A 10,439-nucleotide genomic window follows, 5' to 3' on the forward strand; every position below is an offset into this window, starting at 1 on the left:
TCCAGGATCATGCTGCTTAGTCTTCCTATCTTTCCACTATAACACACTGTTACTTCTCCTATCTGCAATTTACAGAACATATCTGAGGAGACTGTGAAAGGACAGAAGATGTACTAGGAAAACTGACCACCTCTAAATGAACATTGAAATGTTCAAAGTGGAGTAGAAACTCCACCAACCTTGATGCTCTACTTTTGAAATATCTGTATTCTCAAAGCAAAGTGTCTTAGACTCATACTTCTCACTTCTCAGTTCGCTCCCTTTACCTTCATGTGACAACTATGAGCCTCACCCTCTGACTGGAGAGATGTCCAGGCAAATCTAACTTCTGCTCCTCAATTTACCCTCCTTACATTTGTTGACACAGTGACTTGTCTCCTGTCTCCCCCTTCTTGGAATATCCTCCTCATAACTTCAATCTAGTCTATTAGAATACATCCGTTGGTTATAAGCAACCCTTTCTTGCCTCTCCCCAGTAAAACAAGTCTCTTCTTTTCTATATGCAAATTTTATTTATTCTCTAGTTAAAAAATTCTCTAATAGCTCCATATCTTGTTGCTATTTGACTATATAGTTTATCTCTCCTGGTATATGGAAAGTTTGTTCAAGGTTGAATCACAACTCAGTTATTTTAATATCCTTCCAGCAATCAATGTTGTCTTTAGAAAGTGTTTATTTAACTGAAAAGGGAAAATATATTCTGTATCCCTGATTCTTTAAAAAATCTACAGCAAATCCTTCCTGATAGTACATCTATTCTCAAACACATTTTATTTCAATGTATAAGCCAAGCATCAGTCAATGGATTATGTTTTCAAGTATATATATTGTTCTTATGAAAACATACTGAATCTATTTTGCTTCAACAGCCAGAACAGTGAAGAGTCCAAATAATCACACCTACTTGTTACTATAGGAACCTGTCACAGCACTAAGTAGCATACTAACTTTATGGATAGACAGACAGACAGATGATTGGTGATGATAGAAGATACATAAACAGATATATAGATACATGTAGTCATAGGTATGTAGATAGATGATTGGTAGCTGATAGAAACAGGGAGATAAAAAGATAGATAGATAGATAGATAGATAGATGGTAAATAGAGAGATGATAAACAAATGGACAGATTCTTATATATATATATATATGTAGGACTGATATAATAAATAGGATTGTTATATAACAGATGAATAGAAATAGATAGATAGATGATAGATAGACAAAGAAATGATTGGTAACTTAACTGATTTAGATATGTTGAGGCTTTCTATGAAGAGAACAGAAACATTCACTTGATTTACTCTTATGCTACTATTTTTCTTGGTATTTACATAAAATCTCATGTCCATTCAATACTTTTTATTGCTTGGGAAAGAAAAGTGGGATTTTTTAATACTACATGAGAATAACGTGGCCTGCATTGAAATCAAGTAAATGATTATTTCCAAATAAGAGAAAACCTCTAGGTAGTTCAGCATTAAAGCTAACATTTTAAAAATAAGGAAAAAACAATATAAGTGTTTCTAATGGCTAAACCTATTCTTGGCAAAGATAAGAGGAAAATGATGTCCACTGGCTTTTATTGTAGGATAGCAGTGTTGACAGAATATCAACATCAGAATAGCAAAATAGCAAGAATTGCGCCTACTATTCATGGCAATAAATCTCTTTTTGTGTCTCTGAGCTCCAAAAATAATTGAATGGAAGAATTAATGGAATATGCAAACAGTATTTATTGCAGCATACTAAGAATAAAATAAACACTAAATATGCAGTGGTAACTCAGTGGTTCAGGAAATGGCAATAGATCATTATGTTGGACTTTTACACTGCCAAAGTGATTGTAAGTATACAGAAACAGAGAAAATGTTTATGACAGACAATTAAGTGTGAAATGTAAAATATAAAATGTCATACACAATACAACTGCAATGTAAAACATACACGTGGTGAGAGCAATGAAAGGTCCACATAATGTGGAGAATATTTGTGTAGAAGTTGAACTTCAGCCCACTCTAATAAGGGCCTTATTTTAAAACTAAAGTATACTGCACATTGGTGATTTTTTTTATTATTCAAGATACTGATGGCACCAGCTATTTGCTGGCCACCTCCTCTTTGTTTTACAAGTGGTGGCTCCTCGGTGAAATTAATGAGGTTATCAGGTTGTTTATTAGTTACAAGTTCCATTAAAACTAAGTTCAGATCATAGATATGTTTTATCATTACAAACCCACCTGCTGTCACCTGGGAAAATTTTGCTTTCTCTCTGAAGCCCTCTTCCAGTGAGACTTACAGACTCAGGGCTCCATAATTACCAGATGTATTTGTAATATCTGATACCATAGTCATCTATATTTCAGTAGTTATAGTCTATGGTGGTTTTCTCTATCAACTTGAAACAATGAAGATTCACCTGGAAGACAATTCCCATGAAGGATTATTTACAGTGAATGGGCCTACAGACATGCATGTGGGCATTGTCTTACTCAAGTGATATGGGAAGTCTTAGCCCACTGTGGGTGGCACCATTCACTAGGCAGGATCACAAACTGTATAGGAATAGGGAAATGGAGCTGAGCCCAAGCAAGCAAACAAGCATGTATATATCTATTTCTCTCTGCTCTTGACTATGGATGTAATGTGACTAGCTGTTTATAGTCCAGGCCTTGACTTCTGCTCAGTGTTGCACAGTGATCTGAAATTGTAAAATGAAGTAAATTTCTTCCCCCTACATTGCATTCATGCCAGAGTATTTTATTACAGAAATAGAAATGAAATGAGAACAGATTACAAGTGCCCACATCTTTCAGGATAAATTATGAAACATTGAAAGAATAAAACCAAGTTCCCTCTTCTAAAGCTACACAATGTGCCACCCTCTCCACATGCAGCTGAGTTAAATATACTAATTTAATACAGGAAATATTAAGGTGATTTGGTCAATGGACTGAATTCTAAATTTCCTAAGTTCACAATAAACATCATATGATATGTAAATGCATTCAACAATAATTTTTCCCACATTCTCAACCCATTTATGTGTGAGGGGGCAAAGGTTTGCTTTTGAAAGACCCCTACCCAGGACCCCCTAGGAAGATAAAAGCAAGGCCAGGCCGTTGCCTAATGAAAAAACCCAGGCCAGGTGCCTCGCCCAGCTGCAGGATGTCAAACAGGATCTGTGGTCACCAGAGCAGTCATGGGACCCGGATAATAATTGCTGAAGCGTGCCAGGGTCTTTATGTGGCAATACCAGGACACCTAGTCCTTGGCAACTACCCCTGCCCCCAGTTGTGTCTATGATCACCATAGTAGTCATGGGACCCGGATAATAATTGCTGAAGCGTCTTTCATGAGGTAATACCAGGAAACTTAGTCCGTGGGAACTACCCCTGCCCCCAGTTGTGTCTATGATCACCATAGTAGTCATGGGACCCAGATAATAATTGCTGAAGCGTCTTTCATGAGGTAATACCAGGAAACTTAGTCCGTGGGAACTACCCCTGCCCCCAAGATGAGCCAATGAAATGCCTGTTGCTATGCTGATACTTATGTAACCATTAAAACTCTATAAATATTGTGCTCCCTGCAAGCCCGGGATGCTCTGCACCCGAGTTGCAGTAGCATCCGCAGGCACCTGTGTACTCAATAAATCACCTCTTACATTTGCAGCCAGTGGTCTGGCCCTGGTTCTTGGGCAGAGGGTTCGGTTCAGTGCCCGGTGCTTTGATGCCGAGGTCTTTCACTTTTTATGCCAGACTATCTATTTCTGTAATAGTCCTAAACATCTCTCACAACCAAGGCTAACAGCACTAATGCATGTGACTTTACCATACCATGTATGTGCTTAGGTTCACTATTCAGACAATAATCTCAGGAGACTTTTGACATTATATTGATGGCTGCTAATTAATCTGATTTCAGAGATTTAGATTATAACCTTTATAGAAAGGTGCTGTTTTAGTTAGAGTTTCTATGATTATGATAAAACACCATGACCAAAAGCAACTTGGGGAGGAACGGTTTATTTTAGCTTACATGTTTCTATCACAGTCCATCATTGATGGAAATCAGGGGAGGAAGTCAAGTCTTGATCTGAGGCTGGTACCACAAAGGAGTACTTACTGGCTTCTGTACTTCAAAACTTTCTCAGCTTGCTTTCCTTTAAAATTCAGGACTACCTGCCCAGGTCTGAAACTACCCATAGGGATTTGGGCCTTCCTACACCAATCTCAATTGATTGAGAAAATGCAGGCAGATTTGCCTGTAGGATGAATTCATGGTGGCATTTTCTCAATTAAGAGTCACTCTTCTGTGGTGATGTTTTGTTTATGATCTAATAAAGCTTACCTAAAGATCAGAGTGTGGAGCTAAGTCACTAGTTAACCACACACCTGGTCAAGAGCTAAGCCACTAGTTAACCACACAAATACTAAGCCACTAGTTAGCCATAGAGGATAGGCAGTGGTGACCACACCTTTAATCCCAGCACTGAGGAGAGAGACAGATGGATCTCTGTGAGTACAAGGCTGCCCTGGGCTACATGAGAGTGAGTCAGTCTAAGAAAAAACAGATCTCACACCTTTGATCCCAGCACTAGGGATAACACAGCTTTAATTCCAGCACTAGAGAAGAGTATATGGCTGGAGGAGACAGGACATTCTAAGAAGTCAAGGCAGAAGGCAGTCTGAGACTTTGTGGAGAGCAATGAAGTCTGAAGATGCAATCTGAGGACAGGATCACCCTTTTGGTCTGAGCATTGGTAGAGGTGAGAACTCTCTAGTAGCTGGCTACTTTGCTTCTCTGATCTTCAACTTTAGCCCCAATATCTGTCTCTGGACTTTTTATTATCAATACCAATTAGAATTCATGCTACACTCTTCCCAAATGACTCTAGCTTGTGTCCGGTTAACATAGAACTAACTGACACAGCCTTAGTGTAGCAAATATGTAATCTGATGAACAACAAAAGCAACAAAGGTTATTATCATTTTAAAGTTAGAGAGTAGGAAAGTCTCAACTAGACAGTGTGGTGAGGATATAATTTGACTAGTATATAACATTGAGAACTTTAAAGTAAGTTGAAACAAGTCGGTGAAACATCTTCTAACATGTGGACTGATAAATATGAAGACTAAATGAAATGAATACTAATTATTATCTTTGTGAAAAGTATTGAAATTACTAAATGAGACCATGGAATGTTAATTCACATCAGAAAGGATAATACGTAAGTGAACCAAACACAAGAAACAACAAGTGGCTTTCTTGTGTATTCTGTAAGTAAATGTTATTTAACTGAAATTCTCCTGTTTTATTTTCTCACAGATTTACATTTAAAAATTACTTTTTCTGAAGTCCTTTGAAACTTTTTCTTAAGCATAAAGCAATTTTTACTAAGATAGTCAATGGTATTTAGCTCATGGTTGATGACTTATGATCCTGAAGACATGCTGGGCAGTATTTATTCCTCTAAATTCAATACACATCCAACTATTGTAGGTATGACCTAGTATTTATTTAATTATCAAATAAAACTATGTATCAAGTGCCCTGAGTGGGTTAGGCAGTGTTAGAGTTACCTCAGTTGAATGACTTAGCTGTGCTTCTTTTCCCCGTGAAGCTTAGAGTCTAGAATGGAAAATAGAAACAAAACAAAATCATGATGACATTCAGTTTTAAGATTGATAAGAGAAAAGTTGAGAAGCCATGAGATTAACAGGGTAAAAATTGCATCTCAGAGGATGAAATAAGCTTCTTCACAGAAGTAAATTCCAAGTGAAATTTCCAAGAATGAGTAGAGACAAGGCAGAGAAAATATAGAGATGACTTCTTTGTGCAGAAGGGGAAAACAGGGAACCCTTGGACATAAGGGAACTGAGTATGTGCAAGGAGCTATTAGAAATGAGAGCAGGAGAACTCTGAGGTGCAGAGAACCTCATATATGCATGATGCTGTCAGAAATAAAAGCAGTGAGACTGGTATATCCAAAGAAAGCATGTGGAATGAGGTGAAACTGGAACTTGTCAAAGGCATGGACCCTAAGATTGGATGTACATAATTTCCTCTGAAAAATAAAGATAGAAATAGTTACTCCTAGAAATACCTGTCTCTCTGCATTTCACTGGGAAATTTTCTATTATACAGTCCTATGGTTCCAACATCTTGTATGACACCGGTCACAAGTGGACATCAACGCTTGTAAAAAGATAAAAAGAATGAATGAGTTGGTCTTGATCTCCCTATAGCCCAGTAACAACATTGTGAGTTACTGGGGACTCTGGGTTAACAGGACAGAGGAAGGAAGGTTTTCTTGTGATTATTTTTCTGCTTCCTTTTCAGGGTGGCATGTACATTAACAAGCAATTATGCTGACCACCAGGTACATTGACAGCCAGTGTCAGAAGGAATGTTTTAAGAGGCTCCCAGACAGTGGACTCCTCTATAATTAAAGCTTAAGTTTGGCCTACGAAGCCATCCAGCAAAGTCTCCCTAGAATACAATCAAATTTCAAGCAAACAGTCTGAGGTTACAGAGCCAAGCAACATAGCTTCAGAAAGAATGATACAGCTCAGTGGCACAGAAAACATGGAGAAGAAGAAGAGGGGAAAAGCCATGGTCCAACCCTAATCTGTAAGCTTGATGAGAAATAATGACATTTGGGGCTTTGATTAGAACCTGCTCTCAGGATGTTTCTCCTGCCTGCAGCCGTTTTGTTTTGATTCTGTAACTAGCAACTAGCCCTTTGCTCTCTGCAGAATTCAGGTGTATACACAACTCTTTTCACGAATGCAAACAAAAAATCCTTTGCAATTTCAAATGGTTTGCCCTCTCTACTGCAGTCCATTCGATAGTTTGACTTTATCCCTTGACTCTCTGAGGATAAACTTTGATCATCAGACTGCCCTGCTCCACCTCTGGTGTCTCACTGTTACCAGCAGAATAAAATAAAAAAGCTCTAAGCTCACTACACTTCCTACCTTCACAACATGCTTATCTAAACTCCTCTCATTTCTTCTCCAGCTGTTGGCTGTAATGAAGCCATTATTTAGCTTATTAGATGCAATACTGAACACAGCTGTTTTCCTGTATTCACTTTTTTCTTCCTTTTCATCCTCTTTCTTATTCTTTCCTCAAACAACTATGTCTACAAAAGAAAACAAGATTGCCTAAAGACCCTCCCAAATAATGAAAATCTAACCAAACATTCCAGGATTGCATTACTCTTCTTGGATAAAATGCAGTCATTTCTAAATGACTGCAAAGTTAAAAATATCTTAACACTCTCCTCTATGGAATGGACAACTTTATGTGGCAGAAAGACTTTCAGAGAAAACAAGTGACAAATGTAGATTTCCATGTCTCTAAAAACATTGTATTATACAGGTTTTGGTGGCCTGGGGATCTGCATTTGCACTTACATTATGCATATTATAATCAAAATGGTGCAGAGATAATACTTAAAATGGTCATCTGTATTGGGATGAAATTTCAATGTTTTAAGTTCCTTATTCTCAATTGTTATATTTCTTCATTCATGTGATGAAGGCAGAATTGACTTACATATCTGGTTTTGGTCAACTGAATTTTTCTGGAAAAAAATAAGCATTGAGAATAATGCTACAGTAGAAATGTGTGGCAATGTGTTTTCAGTACAGTCTGAAAATGCTTTAGGCCTGCTTAAAGTATCAACTTTTGGTGAAGTCAGAGTGACATTGCTCTACAGTCCTCCTCTGAACAATACACTATGGATTAGTACTATTGGGGCCAGATATCTTCTCTGTGAAGCATTTCTCTTCACAATAATGCAGAGTTCTTTCAGAAATACTTTGTAAGTGACCATTTCCACCCATGTTTTAAAACCCCAGCATTTCATTTTTCGTTCTGAGGAGCAGACCTCTTCTGTCAATCCAAATGGATTTGTCGGTTAAAAGCACACATTGAGGCAGAATCACAAAGAAGAAAGCTTTCTCCCTAAAATTGCACCAGTTACACTTAGAGACCAAATCATTCTATGGATTATCCTGCAAACATTTTCAGATATCTACTTCTCACGTGTTACAAGTTTTGACATATTTAATCAACAATTGAATCTTCATTTTATTTTGTCTTGGCTGAGGAAAGTTGGTTAATTTCAACCACCTGGAAGGTAATAATCATCAATGAGACAGTCGGAGGAAAGTGAATTTCGTAATGTGATTAAAAGGGAGAAGGAGGGGGGATGAAGAAAGAGAGGGGAGAAGAGGACAAAGGGAGGGAGGGGACTATATCCTCTTAAAAAACTATTTAAAAGGGGCTTGGCATTTGGAAAAATGTAAAAAAATAACTAAATAAAAATGAAATGAAATAAACAACCTGGAAAAAACACGTACAATTTTGTAGAAACCAAGTGGTTTAGTTATATTTCTATTGCTGTGAGACACCACAACCCATTTTCATTCAAACTAACACACACACACACACAGTGTCTTGACAAAGTTCTGCTTTGCTTCAAATGAGCAACAAACATTATTAAAAGGTGTATTGGCTGCTTCCTTGAAACAGACAGGAGGAAAGACCATCTGCTAGGAGGAAAAACGAATAAAGTTCAGAAACACATGGCTTAATTAGTTTAAGGGAACAATATTAAACTTTATGATGGCTAATTTTACTGGCTATTTAGCAACTTTAAATTAACATATCCATTCTCTTCAGTGAAAATTAAAAAAGCAGAGCATATGTATTCCTTGTTACTTACGTATAATTAAAGTAATAACCTGGGATTAATTATTATAGACACAATAAATGATCAACATTTAAGCCAAGAGGCAGGAAAGAGACAAGCAGGTTTTAACAGTAACAAATTGGCTCCATTTTTTTAACCAAGCTTTCATTTTATGCAGCAAACATAGAGGCAAAAAATGGCATTGGCCAGACAGGAACACCCATTTGAGAAAGTTGACTATGAGGGAACTTTTATACTGTTGTGCTGTATTAAGTGTAAAAGAACATGAATTATGAAGCAACCATAAATATCTACTCAGTTGTATGCCCAGTTTTGTTATATGAGGTTTAAGGTGGGGTCTTCCTATGGTGCCAGGTTAGTTTCAAGGTCTGAAAGGAGTCTGAGGCCGACTTCTGCCTTGGTCCCTGGAGTTGCTATGACTATAAGGCTATCCTGCTATGCTGGGTAACAGTCACCATGTTTACACATTCCTAGTGTTCATTCGAGGCTCAAGCTTCCTGTTCACATTTCCCACTCCAGAAGTGCTCTATTTCTTGTTGTTTCTATAAGAGAAAGCTCCAGAGATGAGTCACTCTCTGCTTACACTTTCCACCTCTCTGACTTCTCTCTTCTTCTCCCTGATTACACTTCTATGTGATCAGAACCCCCCCCCCCTTTATTTCTTTCTCCTTATCTGTGTTGAACTCACGACCATACACATAGCGGTTAAGAAGAGGATAGAGTAATTAGAGTTTTTGATGGCTATAATCTGAAAATTCAGCCCTAGCTTGCCATCCTCTTTGTGTCTCTAAGCAATTTTAATTATTAATCATAATTATTTTGTGTGTGAATGGCATGTGAATGCGGACACATGTGTACCATAGCATGTGTATGGAGGTAAGAGAGTAAGTCTTAGTGCTGGTTCTCTCCTTCCACCTTTATGTGGGTTCCTGGGGTCAAAATCAGTTTGTTGCACTCAAACAGCAAGCACCTCGTACTTGCTTAGCATCTTATCTGCATCCCAATAAAGTTTGGGAGTTTTATTGTTTTTCATTATGGGAGAGGGCAAATGCAGTTCCCCATTTTCACAAATTATGCAGTGTTTTTTCTCATATTTGAGGAAATCACAGTACTCAGCACGTCTCTAGTGCAATGGACAAGCTTAGCCTAGGGGAAACCATCAGCATCATCATGGTATTCCCCCTGCTAGGTAAGTGTACATCTCAATGATGTCAACACATGAACCCTGCCGGGTTTCTCACTTGGCCAACCCTGTTGGAGAACACCCCCCTTCTAGCTTGTCTTTGGAATCAACCAATTCCAGAATCCTGTTAGAAAGGTTCCTACCAGTTCTATCTTGCTTACAGGATCCTATGGACATCACAGATGCTGCAAAGTCCTTGATATCTGTCTACATTCATATGCACCATACTCTGCACAATGCCCCCTTCCCCTACAGACCCAAGTGATTCACTCTCCTCTCTCACACCTGTGGCTTCCACTACCGTGGGCTTTCTTTGCTTGTTCTCAGAACTATCTCCTGCCCTCCTACTCTGCTCTGGAAACTGGAAGCCCTGCTCACTGATTCTAGATAAACTCACCCAATGAAGAATACTGGAAAGTGACAGAAAAGTAGAAATCCAAGTGTTCGCCCTCTTACTGTCTTGAGTAGTTTCTTTTTGGCAGAAAGAGCAACTCAAGTGTGCTTCTCTCCAAAGCCCATCTCTG

The 10,439-nt window shown here is 38.2% G+C and overlaps 1 non-coding gene across 1 annotated transcript; it reads right to left on the bottom strand.

The window, feature by feature from the left end:
* Positions 1–9,766: 9,766 nt before the first annotated feature.
* Positions 9,767–9,929, bottom strand: LOC121141689. Its single transcript, XR_005878651.1, has one exon. It is a non-coding gene; the product is annotated as a U1 spliceosomal RNA (small nuclear RNA).
* Between the last annotated feature and the right edge of the window lie 510 nt (positions 9,930–10,439).

The sequence above is a fragment of the Mesocricetus auratus genome, unplaced genomic scaffold (genome assembly GCF_017639785.1).
Source record: "Mesocricetus auratus isolate SY011 unplaced genomic scaffold, BCM_Maur_2.0 Super-Scaffold_100007, whole genome shotgun sequence".
Taxonomy (NCBI): domain Eukaryota; kingdom Metazoa; phylum Chordata; class Mammalia; order Rodentia; family Cricetidae; genus Mesocricetus; species Mesocricetus auratus.